Source organism: Hypanus sabinus, chromosome 30, assembly GCF_030144855.1.
Source record: "Hypanus sabinus isolate sHypSab1 chromosome 30, sHypSab1.hap1, whole genome shotgun sequence".
Taxonomy (NCBI): Eukaryota; Metazoa; Chordata; class Chondrichthyes; order Myliobatiformes; family Dasyatidae; genus Hypanus; species Hypanus sabinus.
Window position 1 is genome coordinate 22,504,348 of NC_082735.1, and position 22,738 is coordinate 22,527,085.

The following is a 22,738-nucleotide window of genomic DNA, read 5'->3' on the forward strand; positions in this document are numbered from 1 at the left end:
ATTGAAATGCATTCTCAGAATTATGCACTTATTTATACGATGATTACATTTTATAGGTTCCAATCAGACTTTACTTGGAATAATAACACAAGAACACATGAATTGGCAAAGCTTCTGAAGCAATATCAAGAAGAGGAGATGAGAATTGTATTTTCTATAAATAAAAGATAAGGTTAAGTTTTAAAAGCCACAGAGAGCCCGAACAAATATTGTTTGGCTTTGACAAAATAAATTCAGCAAAACCCTTCAATTAATTAAAATGAAGATAAATTTGTATTTTTAAATGCTATAAGGTTAAGACAGACATTGAAACATTTCTTTACTCAGATAGGAGCATATATTGAAAATACTTCGGAAGTTGTGTTGCTCGGGAGAGGTTGATGGTTGAGTTGAATTACGATTACCTGCAAGTAAGTTGCCAAGATCGGAGAACACCTCAAGTCAACCAGGAACATATATTCGTACACCTTTACCTGAAGGGCTAGAGCATTCACAAAATGGGGAGACATAGGGTTATGGAGAGCATGGAAACAAGCCCTTCAGCCCACCAAGTTCATGCCAGCCATCAAGCACCTGTTTTTTATACTAATACTCCTACCCTAACACCTTTTCCATAGTCCCATACCAGACCAAACCCCCAGCTTCTTTCACTCATCTACAAGCCAGGGCAATTTACTGCATCCAATTAACTTACCAACCTACAGAGGTTTGGATGTGAAAGGACATCCAGGGCACTGGAGCTCAGGGAGTCCAGATAAACTCCACCAAGAAAACACTGGAGGGTTGAGCCCAGTGGTCACTGGAGTGGTGAAGCAGAAGTCCTACCAGCTGTGCTGCTCTCCATCCTCTTGTTCAAAGAGCAGTGAGGACAGGAATGAATTTGATGAACTTTCTCAAGTCCCTTGACTTTTCTTATACACTGATAGAAGTGTCCTTGATCCTTTTCATTTCTTCCAGAAGGATATCTCCCCTAATCTGATGTTCTTTGTTATTTCAGACACTGCAGAGAACAACAACACTAAGTTGCTTTGGATATCTTGCCTGATCGTAAATCTCGGACCAGAACAATCCACCACTCTCTGCTGCATTTTCTGGGTAAGGACCTGTGATAAACTGCTCAGGGGTAACTTGCACTGGTCTCTAGCCATGCTCCAGTCAAGCAACTCTCTTCAAAGAAACATAACAACAAGCATCAAAGGCCTGCATCTATATACTGTGTGTGTTCCATGTTGTTTGCAAAGCATGCATTGAAAAAGATTTTTCCACAAGCTCTTTCAATGTTTTTTTCTGCATTTTATTTGACAGCACTGAACACATCCTGATGCACTCATATGTACAGTATGTGTATCATGCAGAATGGGGACTTAAAAGAAAATTAGCGTTTGGGAAAAGGAGGTTTTCCAATTACAACAGCAAACTACTACATGCTCAATGGTTTAGGAATAACTTCTTCCCCTCTGCCATCCAAATTATGAATAGACGTTGAACCCATGAACACTACCTCACTACCTTTTTATTTCTGTTTTTGCACAGCTTATTTAATTTATCAATTTAATATATATACTTACTGTAATTCATGGTTTTCTTCTCTGATATTACGTTTTGCATTGTACTGCTGCCACAAGGACAACAAATTTCATAGCATATGCTGGTGATATTAAACCTGATTTTGATACTAGCTAAATGGTGCTAGAGTCTTGGGTCTTGGGCAAGGTTTAATCGACACAGCATGTGGATAGGACTCTGTGGTTCATATTGTGATTTGCTTGTGGTTTCTGCTTGCTCCATTTTTGTTGTTATTTTGTGCGGTTTAGATCGTGGCGGATTGGCGCTGCGGCCTGCAGTCAACGAACAACAAGGCGCTTGACTGAATTGAACTGAACTGAACTGAATGTTCCTGGACTCTTTAATGACTTGCGGCTTGATGTGTTGTACTCTTCTTTTTTTTGCTTGTTTTTTGGTGCCCTTTGCAGAATTTGTTCTTTGCACGTAGGGGGTTTGGTAGTTTTCTTTGAATGGGTTCCATGGTTTCCTTTGTTTCGTGGCTATCCATGGGAAGATGAATCTCAGAGTTATCTACTGCATAGTACATACTTTGATAATAACCGTACTTTGCATCTTGAATGCTTGAATCTTTGAGAAAATGTTGGGAATACAGCAAGCTGCTTGCCCTGCTGGGTATTACTATATTTTCTATTTCATTACAGATGTTTCTTTACTTAAATAGGAACGTATGGTTGTATAAATCTACCTGAATACAAAACAATTGGGTTTTGAATCAAGTTCCTTCATGCAGCACACAAAAACATTGCACTATATGGATACATTTCTCAACCATTGACCCTGAAAAATCCCCAGGCTTTCCCACAATCTCCTCCTGTAATGTAAGCTGAAGACTGGTCAAATTCTCTTTGAAGCACAGATGCATTTGAAGTGGTTTCATCTTTTCTTGGGAGATTCCATTTTGTAAAGGTCGAATTCTCCCAGCTCTGCAGAGAGGAACAGAATGCGAATTGTTAAGCCTGGTCTGAACCTAGAATAGCAAGAGCCACAAGTATGCTGAGAAAGTTATATTGGGCAGGACTGAAACGATTCACCATAAGGAAGGGCTCAATGTTCCCGGCATTTTCTACTTTTATGTTGATAAATTTGGGTGTTTTCCCCAAGATATTGATGTTTACACTGTGCTCAGGTAGAAAAGCAGAGAGGCTGTGCTCCCCTCCATGGCAGAGCCACTGATTCTTCCCGAGTTTCAGAATCTGTCACCATTGGGCAGGAAAACTAGCAGAACTGTAGAAAATGGCACGATTTCTGATCCTGGTGATCCAGGATAATCATTTTGGATGGGGACCATGTACTGTGCCAGAGCAGTTCAAGGACATGCCATACCAGCCTTTTGGGTAATTGACTGGGTAAGGTTGCTGAATGGAAAGGAGTTGCCAGGAGTTCACATTAGAAACAGGATGGAACTATTTCTTGTGTGTTCTGGTAGATATTTTTGTAAATACTGGCAACTTTGTTTTTGCTTTTCACTCATTTCTGTAAGTTTGATTTTTCATTGCAGCAAAAAAAAAACACCCTTTCACAAAAGTGCTAAGTGACTCCAGCCATCTTTTCTTTGATTGTAACCCATGATCTCATGGCGGAGACCCTCTTCAGGTTAGGCAACATTTGCGGAAAGAAAATAAGAATCAGTGTTTCCAAACTGAAGCATGACCTGTTTCTCTTTCCACAGATGCTGCCCAACCTGCTGCGTGTCTCCGGCACTTTCTGGTTTCGTTTTCAAACTTCTACCATCTGTAAATTTTTAATGTTCATTTATGGTGTCCAGTTAGAGACCATCAGAGTGCTTGACAGTTCTAAGTATAGCTGGATCAAAAGGAAATATTTCAGAAATTAACCCATCACACTAATTTTTTTCCTTTCTGATGCAAATATAGTTTTAAAAGAAAGATTCGCCCACAGAACATAACCATCCCTGATATAAAGAATATCATTGTATAGCTTCATGCTGATATTTGACATCCTAGCAAATTACACAACGATGCAGCCGAAAAGCCTGCCTCCTCCTTTCAGTCACAGCAACCATGACTCAGAAAGTTGGGGCTGTGGCGTTCTCAGCTCACATGGATAACATCTCCCAAAGAAGCAGTTCTTCAAGGGATTTAGGCAAGTAAATGGCAAAGACTTTAAAGCCTTCTTGATCCTGAGGAGCAGGATGCTTTAATGCAGTGGGCCACGCTAACGTGAGCATCCTTAATGGGTGTTAAAGACCATTGTTCAGGAAAGGTGCAGATGCCAAGTACAGAGTGAAGCCACTGTTTGGATTACCACCAGCAAAGAAATAAATATGCTATTGTCAGGAGCACGACCAAGTGCAGTGGACGGTTAGCAGTAATAATTTGACCTCATTTACGTTGCAAATTAGAGCAGCAGATGTGAGAATATTTTTATGTGAGCTTTTTTATGAGTGGTTTGATAAAAATGAAACTGCTATGAATGTATAATGTGCATTGACAGAATTGTTCTTTGCATGTGATTGATGTGGTTGAAGTTACATTTTAATTGCACGCCCTAATTGGTATCTCAAGAATGGTCATCTCATGGCCCAACCAGAAGCACACCTACACTCAAAAAAATAATGAATACCTGTTCGATAACGGTACCTGGCTGGGCATCAAGGGCATTACTGACTACACAAGGAAAATTCAGTGAATATACCAGGGATACCCTGACACATTAAAGAACTTCGAGGAATATAACACAATGCAGGCCACAAAAACTACTTCAGGTGAGCATCCACTGTCTGTAACAGCAACTGGCATGAGAAAGTCTCTGCAGAGGATCAATCCCTATATGGCGGTGGGTCGGACAATGCTCCAGGCCAAGTAGTTCGCTGAAGTCTTCATGGACACCTTCAACACTTCACTCATCCAGGCTGCTATCCCCAAGTGCTTCGAGTCAACAACCATCATCCCTGTACTAAAGAACTCTACACCTACTGCCCAATGGTGCTGACACCAATCATTGTGAAGTGCTTTGAACGGCTGGTAATGACACATTTCAGAAACTCCATTCCTGCCACACTGGACACTCACCGATATGCTTACTGACAGGACCACTCCACGACAGACGCCATAGCATCTGCCATGCACCTGGCCCTGACACACCTAGAAAACAAGGACACCTATGAGAGAATGCTGTTTGTGGACGTCAGATTGGCATTCAACATTACTGTCCTGTGGACCTTGATGATCAAAATCCTTCTTCTCAATCTAAACACAACATGATGCAGTGGGGTTTTGGACTTTCCAACCCACAGGATGCACTGCCACTCATCCCTCCAACACAGGTGTCCATCAGGGCCGTGTGCTGAACCTCTGCTCACACATGACTACACCAAACACCCAAGCAATCATATCGTCAAGTTTGTCAATGGCGTGACATTGATGGGGCTCATCACCGACAATGGTGAGACAGCCTGCAGAGAGAAGGTGGAAGAGCTCAAGGCCTGGTGCCAGGCAAATAACCTCTTCCTCAACGTCAACAAGACATAGGAGATGGTTATCGACTTTGGGGGAATATGCATTACTCACACCCACCTTTACGACAGCAGCACACTAGTGGAAGAAGTTTCAAACTCCCTAGAGTGAGTATCTCGCACAGTCTTTCATGGTCCCAGAACACATGATACACAATCAGGAAAGTTCACCAATGACTCTACATTTTGAGGAGAGAAGAGATGCATATCTAGACTTATGTCATTCTACTTATGCCTGCATGGTATGGAAGCTGCACTGTGCAGTTAGGATGGCTCTGTACATCACTGGTCAACACATCACCACCACCAGCCCACCGACCATCAAGGATATATATACAGAAACGTACCAGAAAAGGACCAGGAACATCATGAAGTATCTCACTGTAACACTTGCCCAACAGGCTGGTATATGTCTAGGGGAAAAGGAGACCCAGCCACACACCAACCCCACCTCCCGTACACGCAGGTGCTGTGAGAATCGAGTTTATGCCTCGCGCCCGCCAACAGTATCAAACCCACAACAAATACCGTTATGAAATACACTTGAAAGAGTTTACTAAAATTAAAAGAGTATTATGCAATACAATATATATGCAAGGGAAAAAAACAAAAAGGCGCCAACTTATCAAAGTTAAGTCAGTTTAGTGCACATCGTTGGAGCTCAAACATCGAACCATTCGACCCCTCGTCGCTTGCCTCCGACCTCTACATCTTCGCATCTAGGACCACGCCCGGTGGTCTTCCGAGCAGTGCAGCGCCCGTCCACCTTCCTCGACGTCTTCCTCCCGACTCCCCACCAAAAGCCCGTGAGAAACCCCTCCCCTAAGTTCCCAGCCTCACAAGACAAAATAACATTCCCCATTGGTTAACAAATGAATACAATTACCATATCAGCAAGTATAAAGCAAAACAACTGCGAGAGAAACACTTATCAGACAAAGAAGCATTCCGACTCTTACCAAACCAAAAAAACCCATTTTGAGTAACATACACAGGACATTGTACATCACTCTGATCATGCAATGTTTGTCTCACTCGCACCAGAGAGGAGGCTACGTAGCATCCATGCCAGGACCAACAGACTCAAAAGCAGTTACTTTCCCTAAGCAGTAATGTTCATCAACACCTTCACCCACTAAACCACCCCTACACACCCACACCATCACTAGCATTGTACAGGACTCTGGTGAGACCACACCTGGAGTATTGTGTACAGTTTTGGTCTCCAGGGTTAAGGAAGGACATCCTTAACTGTATTACGCAGAGAGGTTAGAGAGATTGGGCTTGTACACGCTGGAATTGAGAGGGGATCTGATTGCAACATATAAGATTATTAAGGGATTGGACAAGATAGAGGCAGGAAATATGTTCCAGATGCTGGGAGAGTCCAGTACCAGAGGGCATGGTTTGAGAATAAGGGGTAGGTCATTTAGGACAGAGTTAAGGAAAAACTTCTCCCAGAGAGTTGTGGGGGTCTGGAATGCACTGCCTCGGAAGGCAGTGGAGGCCAATTCTCTGGATGCTTTCAAGAAGGAGCTAGATAGGTATCTTATGGATAGGGGAATCAAGGGATATGGGGACAAGGCGGGAACCGGGTATTGATAGTAAATGATCAGCCATGATCTCAGAATGGCAGTGCAGGCTTGAAGGGCCAAATGTTCTACTTCTGCACCTATTGTCTATTGTCTATTTCCGGTCAGTCATGTTATGTACGGACACTCCTGGGCCTAGCATCGGCTTACGGATGTACAATCCGTCTATGTACAGTAATGCTAGAAAGTTTGTGAAGCCAATAGAGTTTTCTCTGTTTCTGCATAAATATGGCATAAAATGTGATCAGGCTTTCACCAAAGTCCTAAAATTACTCAAAGAGAACCCAATTAAATAAGTAACACAAAAAAATCATACTTGTTCATTTATTTATTTTGAAAAATGATCCAATATTTCATGTATTTATTTGAAAAAGTATGTGAATCTCTGGGGATATGCCTTCTGCACAAACTACCTGGAGTCAGGTGTTCCAGTCAGTGAGATGAGATTGGAGGTGTGGGTTGTAGAGGTGCCTACCTAAAACAAAAAGGATACACAAAGTTAGGTTACTGACAGAGCCTGCTCTTCTGAACAAAGATCGGTTTGTGTGCACCATGCCTCATTCAAAACAACATTCAGAAGACCTTAGAAAAAGAATTGTAGAGATGCATGAAGCTGGAAACGTCTACAAAAATATTTCTGAAGACCTGAGTGTTCAGAGTGTTCAGTAAGAGAAATTGTCTACAATTGGAGCAAACTCAGTACCGTTGCTACTCTCCCTAGGAGTGGGCGTCCTGCAAAGATCACACCAAGAGTTAAACATGCAATGGTGAAGGAGAAAAAGAATCCAAGGGTAACAGCAGAAGACCTGGAGAAATCTCTGGAACTTGCTGAAGTGTCTGTTCATGTGTCCACTATAGGAAAAACTCTGAATAAAAACGGTGTTCATGGAAGGGAAAACAATGCTTTAAAAAAAAAACACATGGCTATATGTCTCAAGTTTCCAAAAGGCCGCCTGGATGTTTTACAACACCTCTGGGACAATGTTCTGTGGACAGATGAGACAAAAATTGAACTTACTGGCAGAGATGCTCTTTGTTATGGTTGGAGGAAAAAGGGCACTGCACACCAACACCAAAACCGCACTCCATCTGTGAAGCCTGGTGGAAGGAGTATCATGGTTTGGGCTGCCTCAGGGTCTGGACAGCTTGCAATCATTGAGAGAACAATGAGTTCAAAATTGTATCAAGACATTTTAGAGGAGAATGTCAGGGTAGCAGGGAAGTTTAATAGAATTTAAATAATACAACAAGACAATGATCCGAAAGGCAAGAGAAAATCAACAACAGAATGGTTTAAAAGGAAGAAAATTCGTGTTTTGGAATGGCCAAGTCACAGTCCTGACCTTAATCCTGTAGAAGTGTTGCGGAACGGTCTGAAGCAAGCAATTCATACAAGGAAGCCCACCAACCTCCCAGACTTGAAGCAGTTTTGTAGGGAAGAATGAGCTAAAGTTCCTTCAAACACTTGATCAACACTTAACCGGAAATGTCTGGTTGAAGTTATTGCTGTACAAGTGGGTCACAACCATTACTGAAAACAAAGGTTCACATACATTTTCCAAAAAAGTATCCATGTGATATTGGATATTTTTTTCCAATGAATGAATGAACAGGTATAATGTTTTTGTGTTGTTTATTTAATTAGGTTCTCTTTATCTAGTTTTAGAGCGTGTGAAGATTGGATTGCACTGTAGATCATATTAATGCAGAAATAAGGAATATTCTACAGGGTTCACACACCTCTAGCACCATCGTATATAAGCCACCTTATAGATTATTACATATTGTGTTTTTTAATATTATTGTGTTTTTTTTTATTCATCCGATCTGAAGTAACAATTATTTTGTTCTCCTTTACAGTTGTGTACTGCAAACGACATTAAACAGTCTTGAACATATGGTGATTGCCTTTTCTTGAACTGTTGCTAACTCCCAGGCTTTCTATGAGTTTGCCCCATGCGGAATTCCTTTATTTTGGTGCAGTGATGTTTATTGACCAATGTGATTAGTGCTCAAGCTGGAATGACATGCAATTCAGAGCAGAATTTCATCATAGGTGAAGCAAGTGAAGATGATCAAGCTCAGGGCATCATCCAGTGAAGTATGTACAGTGATTTTTTTCTTTGACAACTATTGGAGAGTCTACTCACTGTCTTCAATTCAGTTCAGTTTATCATGGTAAAAGGGCAAGCTAAATGTAAAAGGAAGCTTTACTTGGTTCTCTGCAGGTATCCAGTGATTGTGTTCCCAAATGGACCATGAATATGACAAGATCTGGTGTCAGTGGCAGAAAATATGATGGGCATCTCCAGGCTGGTTACAAGTATTGTGTGATGAATCTTTTAAGGATGGCGATTGGGAATGGGAATTAATATGGTAATTCTTTGAATTAATTGGATTAAAATGTCTCTTTTTCTTTCAGAATAGGGAACATTTGGGTAACAAGAAACCCAGGTTCAATTCCCACCACTATCTGTAAGAGTTTACTAGAACACTAGAATGTTATACAGCACAGTACAGGCCCTTCAGCCCTCAATGTTGTGCCGACCTATATATCCCTTAAAAAAAGTACTAAACCCACACTACCCCATAACCCTCCCTTTTTCTTTCATCCATGTGCCTGTCCAAGAGGCTCTTAAATACCCCTAAAGTTTTAGCCTCCACCACCATCTCTGGCAAGTCATTCCAGGCACCCACAAACCTCTGTGTAAAAAAACTTACCCCTGATGTCTCCCCTAAACTTCCCTCCCTTAATTTTGTACATATGCCCTCTGGTGTTTGCTATTAGTGCTCTGAGAAATAGGTACTGGCTATCCACTCTACCTATGCCTCTCATAATCTTGTAGACCTCTATCAAGTTCCCTCTCATTCTTCTGTGCTCCAAAGAGAAAAGTTCCAGCTATGCTAACCTTGCCTCCTAAGACTTGTTTTCCAATCCAGGCAACATCCCAGTAAATTTCCTTTGCACCCTCTCCATAGCTTCCACATCCTTCCTATAATGAGGTGACCAGAACTGAACACAATACTCTAAGTGTGGTCTCACCAGTGATTTGTAGGGTTGCAACATGACTTCTCTACTCTTGAACTGAATCCCCCCATTAGTGAAACCTAGCATCCCATAGGCTTTCTTAACTATCCTATCAACCTGTGCAGCAACGTTGAGGGATGTATGGATTTGAACCCCAAGGTCCCTCTGTTCATCCACACTCTTAAGTAACTGACCATTAACCCTGTACTCAGCCTTCTGGTTTATCCTTCCAAAATGCATCACCTCACACTTATCTGGATTGAACTCCATCTGCCACTTTTCTGCCCAACTCTCCATCCTGTCTATATCCTCTTGTAACCTTCGACAACCGACAGTTCCATCCACAACTCCTCCAATCTTTGTGTCATCTGTAAACTTACTCACCCATCCTTCTGCCTCTTCATCCAGGTCATTTATAAAAATCACAAAGAGCAGGGGTCCCAGGACAGATCCTTGCAGCACTCCACTAGTCACTGACCTCTAGAATACTTTCCTTCCACTACTACCCTCTGCTTTCTTCTTGTAAGCCAATTTTTACGTTCTCCCATGACCGCGTGGGTTCCCTCTGGGTGGTCTGGTTTCCTTCCACAGTCCAAAGATGTACCAGTTGTAGCTGGTCATTGTAAATTCCCCATGATTAGGCTAGGATTAAGTCAGGGGATTGCTGGGCAGCATGGCTTGAAGGGCCGGAAGGCTTATTCCATGCGGTATCTCAATAAATAAATAAACTTGCCACGTTGTCAAGTAAATATTAGATTTTTTTAATTTCCTGAAGTTATTGGAGGAGGTGAGAGCTGAGAGATTGGGTTGTCCTGAGGGAGTTGGCCAGGAGGGCAGGAGGCAGAGTTGAGTAAAAGTTGGGTGTCTAGTGAACAGGAGAGAAGGGATCAACAGACAGACAGACAGACATACTTTATTGATCCCAAGGGAAATTGGGTTTTGTTACAGTTGCACCAACCAAGAATAGAGTAGAAATATAGCAATATAAAACCATAAATAATTAAATAATAATAAGTAAATTATGCTAAGTGGAAATAACTCCAGGACCAGCCTATTGGCTCTGAGTGTCTGACACTCTGAGGGGGAGGAGTTGTAAAGTTTAATGGCCACAGGCAGGAATGACTTCCTATGACGCTTGGTGTTGCAACTCAGTGGAATGAGTCTCTGGCTGAATGTACTCCTGTGCCTAACCAGTACATTATGGAGTAGATGGGAGACATTGACCAAGATGGCATGCAACTTGGACAGCATCCTCTTTTCAGACACCACCGTCAGAGAGTCCAGTTCCACCCCCACAACATCACTGGCCTTACGAATGAGTTTGTTGATTCTGTTGGCGTCTGCTACCCTCAGCCTGCTGCCCCAGCACACAACAGCAAACATGATAGCACTGGCCACCACAGCCTTGTAGAACATCCTTGGTATCGTCCGGCAGATGTTAAAGGACCTCAGTCTCCTCAGGAAATAGAGATGGCTCTGATCCTTCTTGTAGACAGCCTCAGTGTTCTTTGACCAGTCCAGTTTCTTGTCAATTCGTATCCCCAGGTACTTGTAATCCTCTACCATGTCCACACTGACCTTTTGGATGGAAACAGGGGTCACCGGTGCCTTAGCCCTCCTCAGGTCCACCACCAGCTCCTTAGTCTTTTTCACATTAAGCTGCAGATGATTCTGCTCACACCATGTGACAAAGTTTCCCACCGTAGCCCTGTACTCAGCGTCATCTCCCTTGCTGATGCATCCAACAATGGCAGAGTCATCAGAAAACTTCTGAAGATGGCAAGACTCTGTGCAGTAGTTGAAGTCCGAGGTGTAGAATGTGAAGAGAAAGGGAGACTGGACAGTCCCTGTGGAGCCCCAGTGCTGCTGACCACTCTGTCTGACACACAGTGTTGCAAGTGCACGTACTGTGGTCTGCCAGTCAGGTAATCAATAATCTGTTATGCCTGTGCCCCCAACTCTGAGGGGCCGAAGGGTCCAAAGTAGCCCCCTCCTTTTTGAGAATCGCAAGATCGCTATTAATTCAGGTCAGGAAACCTAGGAAATGAGAGAGAGACATTTGGAATGTCCTGGCCCCTCAGTAATACAAAGCAACGGGAAACGGCCATTGTCTCTTGGAGACGGAATTGTGTATTGAATACTATGCTATTTATTTGAAGCCCTCAGGGAATGACCAAAAGTGGGCTGGTTGAGCGGTGGCATCCTCCGAACCTGATTGACATCTGAGACCCTGTGAGTCAGGATAAAAAGAGGGTCTGGGGAACAGCCCCTTTAGATGCATCAGAAGAAACGCTAGAAATCCCATAATAGCAACAGCCGGTGGAAAGCCCACGTGCGTCCTTTTCCATTTGCCTCACAATTGGTGGGCCTTACCACGGAAGAATGGCTTTAGCTAAAACAAAGGAGAAATCAGCCCCAACGACTCTCGAAGGATTGACATCATAAAAGGAATGGGCAAGTTTTAAACTCTCTCTCTTGACTCCAACCAAAGGCTGCAGCCTGCATGAACTTGAGTGAGTGACTTTTATATTTCCATCGGACAATACATTATCCCCTAGACAACGACAGAGCTACTTCTTAGTGATTATTATTATACCCGCGCATTTAGACTTAGTATTGACAATGTATATTATCTGTATGTTTGCATTGATATTATTTTTGTGTATCTTTATCAATAAATACTGTTAAAAATAGTACCATCAGACTTCAACGGACCTCCCTATCTTTGCTGGTAAGTGACCCAGTTACAGGGTACGTAGCAAATCCATGACAACAGGGAAGCATCCACCTAAATAAAAAGGAATATGGGAGGAAGGGGTGGGAGGTAGGTTTGATAAAGAATAAAATGGAAGATGAGCCTAATTCAATACACAACTATTGAGCAACTCATGCTCTGATACTGTTAATACCTGTCGCCCTTCAGCCCTTGTCCCTCCTTGCTGTTTATTATCCTATGGAGCCAGCAACATTCAATAGGAGGAGTGTGAAAGGACTTTTATTCCATGAGTCATTCTGGGCTAAAATTGTAGACATTTCCAATTTATCTCTGGCTTTCATTTTCTAGATTTTGCTGCAGATTATCCTTTGGATATCCTCCTACAGGCGATCGGAATCAATCGTTAGTAATAACACATACAAATGATAGAGGAAATCAGCAGCAAACATGAGGAAATCTGCAGATGCTGGAAAATCAAGCAACACACACAAAATGCTGGTGGAACACAGCAGGCCAGGCAGTATCTATAGGGAGAAGTACAGTTGACATTTCGGGCCAAGTCCTGACAAAGTTATCTCGGCCCAAAACGTCAACTGCACTTCTTCCTGTAGATGCTGCCTGGCCTGCTGCATTCCACCAGCATTTTGTGTGTGTTGAGGAAATCAGCAGGTCAGGCACCTTCTTATGAAAAGGAATAAAAAGTTGACATTTTGGGCAGAGATTCTTAATCAGGACTGGAGAATTCCAGAAATCTTTTCACAGATGCTGCCTGACCTCCTGATTTACTCCAGCATTTTGTGTGTGTTAATCTGGATTTCCAGCATCTGTAGAATCCCTAGCGTTTCTGAATTAATTGTGTACCAGTCCATAAATCTGGCTAATTAAAGTCTTAACCACAGATCCAGCCGCCCACGTTCACTCCTAACCTTCAGTGGAAGTTACACGTTGTAGCTCTGAGTGCATTTCCTCGGATTGTTCTGGTTTCTTCTATTGTTCAATTAAGTTAATTGGCCATTTTCATATATCCCCATTCTGTAGGTAGGTGATTGGGAGAACAGAGTCATAGTCATACAGCATAGAAAGGTCTTTAAGTCTTTCATGACTATACTGATCATCAAGCACCTATATACACTAATCCTATTTTCCAGCACTTGGTCCATAGCTCACTATTCCTTGCTGATTCAAGTCCTGTCCGGATGTTTCTTAAATGTTCGAAGAGTATCTGCATCCCTACTTTGACAGGCTGTGCATTTCAAATTTCAACCATTGTGTAGGGAAAAAAAATTCTTCCTCAGGTCCCCCTCTAAACCTATGTCTTCTGGTCTCCCACAGTCCAAATGTGGACCTGTTGGTAGGTTAATTGGGCATTGTCAATTGTCCTGTGATTGGGCTAGGGTTAAATCAGGGGTTGCTGGGCCGAGTCCAATCCACACTGTATATCAATAAATACTAAAATAAGTACTAGCTCAGTGAGAATTTTGTAATGGGAATTGCCTGTAAACCTCAACTTTGGAGAAGTTTATAGTTTATGAAACTAGAAGCAATAATGGCAGGATGGGATTAATATTTCACTCAGATCAACAGAGTATTGAAAGTATTTACTGGTCCTGTTAAATTTTTAATTAATGATGGACTCCATGAAAAGATTACGCAAGATGGACTGGAATAGACTGCTTCCAAAGGTTTAACAGAAAGCATGCAAGTGATTAAAAAATAATTCTAAAGGATTTACCAAAGAGAAATATTCATTTAGGCAGAGAGTTAAAAAGCTTTGAAAAATATAGTTGCAGTGCTTGAACGAAGATAAAACATCTTTAATTGGGGAAGGAAACATGAAATGATTTGACACATGAGATTAAGGCTACATACTGTTTGTGGATATGATAAACATGATGGTTAGTATCAACTTGGCCGAGTATCATATTCTGCATAATAATTAAAGAGTATGATAACTTCAACAAACAAGCTCTCCTAACACAGTTCCCTGTATTCTGACTTCTCCAAGCCCCATTCATCCATCACTTCTCGCATTCTGGCCTGACATACATGAAAATCAGACGTGGTGTGTTGCTGAACTCATCAATTGGGCTTTCAGATCTGACCATAACCTTGCACCTTCCATCTTCTGTGCTCCCATCGGGGGCGGCACAGTAGCCCAGCGGTTACATAAAATCTTACAACAGCAGCAACCACTGGTCAAAGCTTAATCCCCACTGCTGTCTGCGTGGAGTTCGTACATTCTCCTGTGACTATGTGGCTTCCTCTGGGTATTCCAATTTCCTTCCAAATCCCAAAGACATACAGATGAGCATCAGTACGTTGTGGGCATGCTCTAGTGGTACAGAAGCATGGTGACACTGGCAGGCTGCCCCCAGCACATCCTCAGACAGTGTTGGTTAAAGAAGCAAACAGTACATTTACTGTATGCTTTGCTGTACACCTGAAAAATAAAGCTAATCTTCTTAATCTTTTTAATCGCTACACCTTCTCCAGCTCCAAGTTGTTCAAATTTTAGCCATTTTTCATCCCTCCTTTTTTTGCCACCACATTATTTTAATGTGCTTTAATTATTGTATTCCTTAATTTCTCTCCTTAAACACCTTTGGCTCTCCTCCCTCCTTCAGGACTCTGCTTTTGGCCACCCGTCCTATTAATCACTCATGAGGCTTATGCCAAGTTGTACCTGCTGACAATTTGCAAACTGTCTTGGAATGTTTTTACTCAGGGCACAATATAAATACACATCATTTTAAAATATTAATTTAGCCAAATTGTGCCAGTGAAAATAAGGAAACAATGAAGACGGCATACAACTGGAAGGATCATAGACAATCTATATATATAGCTAGAGTACCTAAAACTTTTGCACAGTGATGCCTTTGTCCACGTGGAGCAGCGAGAGAGTGCAAATCTGGTGTGAGCAAGGTATGTTGGGAATGGTGAGAGTGGAGCACCATGGGAGGGGTGTGAGATAGATGGTAGAGAAGTAGTGCTAGCGTTGGCATGGGTGCAGACACACCCAGCCATGAGACACCAGGCAAGGTCATTTGATTCCAAACATTTGGTTTATAGATCGTTATGAAATGTCTCTCTGGTGCTTCCCACTCCCTCCCATCCCCCTTCCCCTTTTTCCAACCATAATTCCCCCCTCCCTTCCCCCTTCCCATTCTCCGTCCATATCAGAATCGGGTTTATCATCACTCACATAAGTCATGAAATTTATTTTGTTTTGCTGCAGCAGTACATTGCAAAACATAAAATTACTAAAGTATTGTGCAAAAGTTTTAGCCACCCTATATATGTGCCACTGGTGATGCCAACAGGCTCAATAAAGTGATTAGAAAGGCTGGCTCCATTATAGGAGTTAAACTGGACACACTGGAGGCCGTGATAGAACAAAAGACACTATGGAAAAACCCGACAGTTCTGGACATTGTTTCTCACCCTCTGCATGTCGCCTTGGCAGAACAGAGGAGCACTTTTCATAATAGACTAAGACAACAGTCCTGCTCCAAAGAGCTCTGTATGAGGTCATTCTTACCTTCAGTCATTTGGCTCTTTAATGAGTCAATCTATAGCTGGGGAAGTGATGATTCCCTCCTGCTCGACTGTTTGAAATAACTTATTTTTAATTCTTTCTTACTTCTCTTATAATATTTGTGTATTTGTATACCTGTGCGCTTGTAGTGCCACTGTGACACTGTAATTTCCTTTGAGATCAATAAAATATCTATCTATCTAAAATGTATATATATTAAATAAAAACATTGCGGGTGTAATAACCTTGTTATATTCACGTCATTTTTCTCGCTGGAAGATCAAAGTCTGGTTGGATCCAATTCTTTCCTGTTTAAAGCAGGAAGAGTTTTCATGTATTTTTAGTTTTATTTTGCTGTTTTTGTTTATAACTCAGTCGAACAGTGCATGAATAAAATTGTCACTGAAAATAGTGTGCTATCCTCAGCCTGAGTTATCCTGGGATAATGACTCATACCATCAATTGGAGCCTTGCAGTAGACAGAAACAAAGGCTCTTGAAATGCTCTTATGGAGTATTACTGTTCCTTGGTAAACAGACGAGAAGATAATGAGATACCGGCTTTATGATATCACTGATTACTTGGCTGAATTTTTTTTTCAACTTGGAAAAAAATCTCTTAAGGCATCAATGGTTTAATGAACCACTGTAAATTGGTCCTGGTAGGTAAGTTAGTGGTAGAATTTTGAATTGATGAAGATGTGGGGAGAATAAAATAAAATTATCATCAGATTAGTGGAAATGAACGCTTAATGGTCAATGCAGATTCAGTAGGTTGAAGATCTTGATTTCACACTGTGTTCCGATGACTGTGCAAATTGAATAGACTGGTGATGTACTCTGAAGATTTGCAAGTAGTGAATTTCTGGAGGAGCTTTCTGATTGTAGTTTTAACAGAAGACCTACAGAATCCCCAGAATAATGGCCCTTTTCCAAGGTTTCTGCAGTCCTGCTGATATGAGAGAAGACAAGCTGGAGACCTCCCACTGGTGCTCACCCCCGCCCTGTGCTGTTTACTGCACTGGGAACTTGATTTCAGCTGCCAGCATGGCAGTGTTTATAGATGAACTCTTTATAGATAGGCAGCTTTCCTTTGAGTTTTCCTAATGGAATTATGAATTAAGTTGTTGTTGTGCACGGACCTTTAGTGGTGTACAGCAGAGATGGGGATTTTAGGATTACCATGTAGTTTTGTCAATAACATACTTGAAAGGATTCTCAACAGAGCTGATGGCATGTAGAATACACTAAAACTGGAGTTTCTCTAGGGCTTGCCTCATAATCACTATTGATTTTCACATGGTGTACCTCTTAACAGTTCAGCAACTCTCTTTTCTTTTAAAAGTTAACACCTATGTAGAGTTATTTTTTCAATGGATCAAACAGGCTTTATTAAAGGCCGTTGCTCTTTCTCCAATGTTTGGAGAAATATATTCATATATATATTCATATTATATATATTCATATATATATTCATATTATATATTCATCACTATCCAAGAAACCCCAATTTGTTATTTCTCTTGACGCCGAAAAGGCATTTGACAGAGTTGAGTGGACATGTCTGTTTAAAGTATGAGCTGAAAAAATTGTTGCTCCCCCTTCTTAACTTTCCTCGGAACAAATTCCCCTTGGGAAGTGATGTCATAGTGACATGTTCTCCCTCTTCTATCAGGACTTGACTGCAATTGATTGATTAATTGATTCATTAATTTATCCATCCATCCATTCATCTATTTGTCTGTTTATCTATCTATCTATCTTTAGAGAAACAGCACAGTAATAGACCCTTCTGTTCCATTGAGCTCAATGCACTGTCTTTTCCTGAAAATTGTTATTTCATCTGTCTGGGTGTGGTGCTTCATGTTGTGGAAGAGTCATATCTAAGGTGCACATTGATCCCATGAAAAGATGCAGTCTTATGGATTGTTTGAATGCCATGTGTGTGCTTAGATAGGCAATGCAGCCCACCAGAGTTATGATATGAATGGTGATTCAGTTACTAAGAAGAGTCTTTGTGAGTTAGCTCTTGCCTTGACTGCCCATTATGCTTTCGATGAACAGGAGTTCCTCAGCAACCTCCCTTATCTGTCATGCCTGTTAACCCTGCCCGCCCCTCCTCATCAATGCCAGTTTGAGTTTTACCACTCCGTGCTTCATCTCAGCCTTACTCCACACACTCTAGGGTGACTGTTCTTGTCAGCAAGATAGCATTTGACTAAAGGCCAATTTGTACTTCTGCGTCGAATCTACGCCTTAAGTACCGCGTACCCTATGCCGTAGGGTGACGTGCACCTCCCCAAAAAGTAATTGACACGTCGCAGCAACACAGACCGTGACAACTGTGATCGGTCCACTTGGTAGCATCGCATTTCCTCCTATGCATTTCCGGTTGCTTTTTCTCCACCATGTCTGTACACTGATACGAAATAGATGAACCAAATCGTCAAATCTACCTGCCGACATGTGAAAGCGTTTGAAATGCATTTCCTCGTCCACGTCTCTCACAAAGAAACTCAACACAGTGGCATAGAAACCCCACCGCCGACTAATGTTAAGGCGCACACCAACGCATGCTCGCTATGGCATAGAGCCTACGCAGAAGTATAAATCAGGCCTATGGTGTAGCCCATATGCAGAAGTATAACTCAGCCTTAAGTGCGACATCAAGAAGTAAAACTGAAGTATTTAGGCATCAAACAGAAAACACTTCGGTGGTTGTAGTCATACCTTGCATAAAGAAAGATGGTTGTGAGTGTTGGAGAGCAAACACCCCTGTTAGAAATCCGCAAAGCAGTATCTTGGCCCAACCATCTTCAGTGGCTCCCACAATGACTGTCCTTTCAAATTACATTCAGGTGGGGATGCACGCTTATGAATGAACAATATTTAATGGCATTCGCAAGTTTGCTGTTTATGTGCAGCAAGATCCAGACAGCATTCAAATGTGTTTGGTAGTGAAAGATGCCAGGCGCAGACCATCTCCTATGAGATGAAGGCAAATCACCAACCCTTGATTATCACCATTTACAAGTTCCCCACCAGCAATATTCTGGAATTCACCATTGATCAAACACTTAGAAAGACCAGCCAGTTCAATACAGTCACTCACAATTTGACATCCAAAGCCTTTCCACCACCTACAATGTAAAAAATCGGTACTGTGATTTGAATTCTCCCCATTTGCCTGGATAAATACAGCCCCCAAAACAATAAATAAACACATTAGTAAGTATGCCAATGATACTAAGGTAGGAGGTGTTGTGGATAATGAGGTGGGTTTTCAAAGCTTGCAGGGAGATTTATGCCCGTTAGAAGAATGGGTTGAACGTTGGCAGATGGAGTTTAATGCTGAGAAGTGTGAGGTTCTACATTTTGGCGGGAATAATCCAAATAGAACATACAGGGTAAATGGTAGGGCATTGAGGAATGCAGTGGAACAGAGAGATCTAGGAATAACAGTGCATAGTTCCCTGAAGGTGGGGTCTCATGTAGATAAGGTGGTGAAGAAGGCTTTTGGAACGCTAGCCTTTATAAATCAGAGCATTGAGTACAGAAGTTGGGATGTAATGTTAAAATTGTACAAGGCATTGGTAAGGCCAAATTTGGAATATTGTGTACAGTTCTGGTCACCGAATTATAGGAAAGATATCAATAAATTAGAGAGTGCAGAGACGATTTACTAGGATGTTACCTGGGTTTCAGCACTTAAGTTACAGAGAAAGGTTGAACAAGTTAGGTCTCTATTCATTGGAGCGTAGAAGGTTGAGGGGGGATTTGATCGAGGTATTTAAAATTTTGCGAGAGATAGAATGAGTTGACGTGAATAGGATGTTTCCATTGAGAGTAGGGGAGATTCAAACGAGAGGACATGATTTGAGAGTTAGGGGGCAGAAGTTTAAGGGAAACACGAGGGGGTATTTCTTTACTCAGAGAGTGATAGCTGTGTGGAATGAGCTTCCTGTAGAAGTAGTAGAGGCCAGTTCAGTTGTGTCATTTAAGGTAAAATTGGATAGGTATATGGACAGGAAAGGAGTGGAGAGTTATGGGCTGAGTGCGGGTAGGTGGGATTAGGTGAGATTAAGGGTTCGGCACGGACTAGGAAGGCCGAGATGGCCTGTTTCCATGCTGTGATTGTTATATGGTTATATGGTTAAAAGATTCTGCAGATGTCTGAATTCCTTAGCAACACACACAAAATTCTGGAGGAACTCAGCAAGCTAGGCAGCATCAACAAAGGAGAATAAACTATTGATGTTTTGGGCTGAGAACCTTTACAACTAGAAAGCAAGAGGAAGGGGCAGAAGCCCAAATTAGAAGATGAAGAGGAAGGGAAGAAGCACAAGGTAATGGGCGATACATAAGATCGCCTGAGAGAGAAGGTAAGTGGGTGAGTGAGGTAGTTGAATTAAGAAGCTGGGAGGGGATAGCTGAATTAAGCAGAAGGCTAACGAAGAAGGCGTCTGATAGGAGAGGATGGTGGGCCATGAAGAAAGGAAAGGAGGAGGAGAACTAAAGGGAGGTGATGGGAGAGTGAGGAGAAGAGTAGGGGTAAGAGGGTAGCCAGAATGGGGATTAGAAAAAAGAGAGAAGGGGGGAAGGGAGAGTTACCAGAAGTTGGAGAAATCGATATTTATGCCATCAGTTTGGAAGCTACCCAGATGCAATATGAGGTGTTGCTCCTCCATCCTGAACCTGGCCTCATTATGGCAGTAGAGAAGGCCATGAACAGACATGTCAGAATGGGAAAGGGAAGTCGAATTGAAGTGGGTGGCCACTGAGAGATTGTGCATTTTGCAGAGGACCGAGAAAAGGTGCGTGACAAAGTGCTTCCCAAAGCACTGCAGAAGTCCGAAGCCTCTGGGAGTTCAAATTAACTTTAATATCAAAGTGCAGATATGTCACCATATCCAAACCTGAGATTCATTTTCTGGCAGGCATGCTCAATAAATTCAATAACCATAATAGAATCGATGAAAGACAGCACCAACAGGGCGGACAACCAGTGTGCAAAAGACAACAAATTCTGCAAATATCAAAGGAAGAAAAAAAAGAAATAATAATACTAATAATATTAAATAAGTAAGCAATAAATATCTACTTTAAATGGGAATTACATGCTACAGTTCGCAGCGAGAGTAATTCAAAAGAGATACATTTAGAATTATTGTATGTAGCCTGGTTCACCAGCATCATCTTGGCTATTCCGGACAACACAACCCACTCGAATGTAATCCCAAATATAACTGAAAGTGTCTATTCCCTCGTTCACCAGCACACAGTAGCTGCAGCGCATACCACGACAGGAGGTAGTAACGGTAGACAAAAAAATAGTAGATGAACTTAATAAGTATTTTGCATCAGTCTTCTCTGTGGAAGTCACAAGCAGTATGCCAGAGATTTGAGAGTAACAGAGGATAGAAGTGAGTGCATTAGCTATTACTAAGGAGAAGGTGCCTGAAAAGCTGAAAGGTCTGATTGTAGATAAGTTACCAGGACCAAATGGACTGCACCGCAGTGTTCTGAAAGAGGTAGTCGAAGAGATTCTGAAGGCGTTAGCAGTGATCGTTCAAGAATCTGTAGATTCTGGAATGGTTCCAGAGGACTGAAAGATTGCAAATGTCACTCCACTCTTTAAGAAGGGAGGGAGGCAGAAGAAAAGCAACTATTGGCCAGTTAGCCCGACTTCAGTAGTTGGTAAGATGCTGGAGTCCATTATTAAGGATGAGGTTTTGGGGTTCTTGGAGGCACATGATAAAATAGGCCAATGTCAGCCTGGTTTCCTTAAGGGGAAATTTTGCCTGACAGATCTACTGGAATTCTTCTGGGATATAGTTTGCAGAATTAGTTAGGTTAATTCTTAGTTAGTCAGTTAGTCAGTGGATGTTCAATGGATTTTCAAAAGGCCTTTGCGAGGTGCAGCACAAGGTAAGAACCCATGGCATTACAGGAAAGATACTAGCATTGATAGAAGATTGATGGACTAGTAGGAGATGAAGACCAGGAAAAAATGAGGCCTTTTCTGGTTGGCTGTTGGTGACAAGTGGTGTTCTGCAGGGTCTGGACCACTTCCTTTCATCTTATATATCAATGGTTTGGATGATGGAATTGATAGCATTGTGGCCAGATTTACTGACAATATGAAAATAGATGTAGGGGCAGGTAATGTTGAAGAAGGAGGGAGTCTGCAGAAGGTCTTGGACAGTTTGGGAGATGGGCAAAGAAGTGGCAGATGGAATATAGTGTAGGAAAGTGTTTGGTCATGCACTTCGGTAGAAGGAGGAAAAGCATATTTTATTTTCTAAATGGAGAGAAAATTCAAAAATCAGAGGTGCAAAGGGATCGTGAGTCATCATGCAAGATTCCTTAAATGTTAGTCACAGCTTGAATCAGTGTTAAGGAAGGCTAATGCAATGTTAGCATTCATTTTAAGAGGACTAGAATATAAGAGCAAGGATGTGATGCTGAGGCTTTAGAAGGCAGACCACTCTTGGAGTATAGTGAGCACACCTTTTATCTAAGAAAAGATGTGCTGGCATTGGAGAGGGTCCAGAGGTGGTTCACTAAAATTATTTGGGAAATGAAAGTGTTAATTGATGATCTAGGTGATGGGGCGGTAAATTGGATTAGTAAGTATGCAGATGATACTAAGATAGGTGGCGTTGTGGATAATGAAGCAGGTTTTCAAAGCTTGCAGAGAGATTTAGGCCAGTTAGAAGAGTGGGCTGAAAGATGGCAGAAGGAGTTTAATGCTGATAAGTGTGAGGTGCTACATCTTGGTAGGACTAATCAAAATAGGACATACATGGTAAATGGTAGGGCAT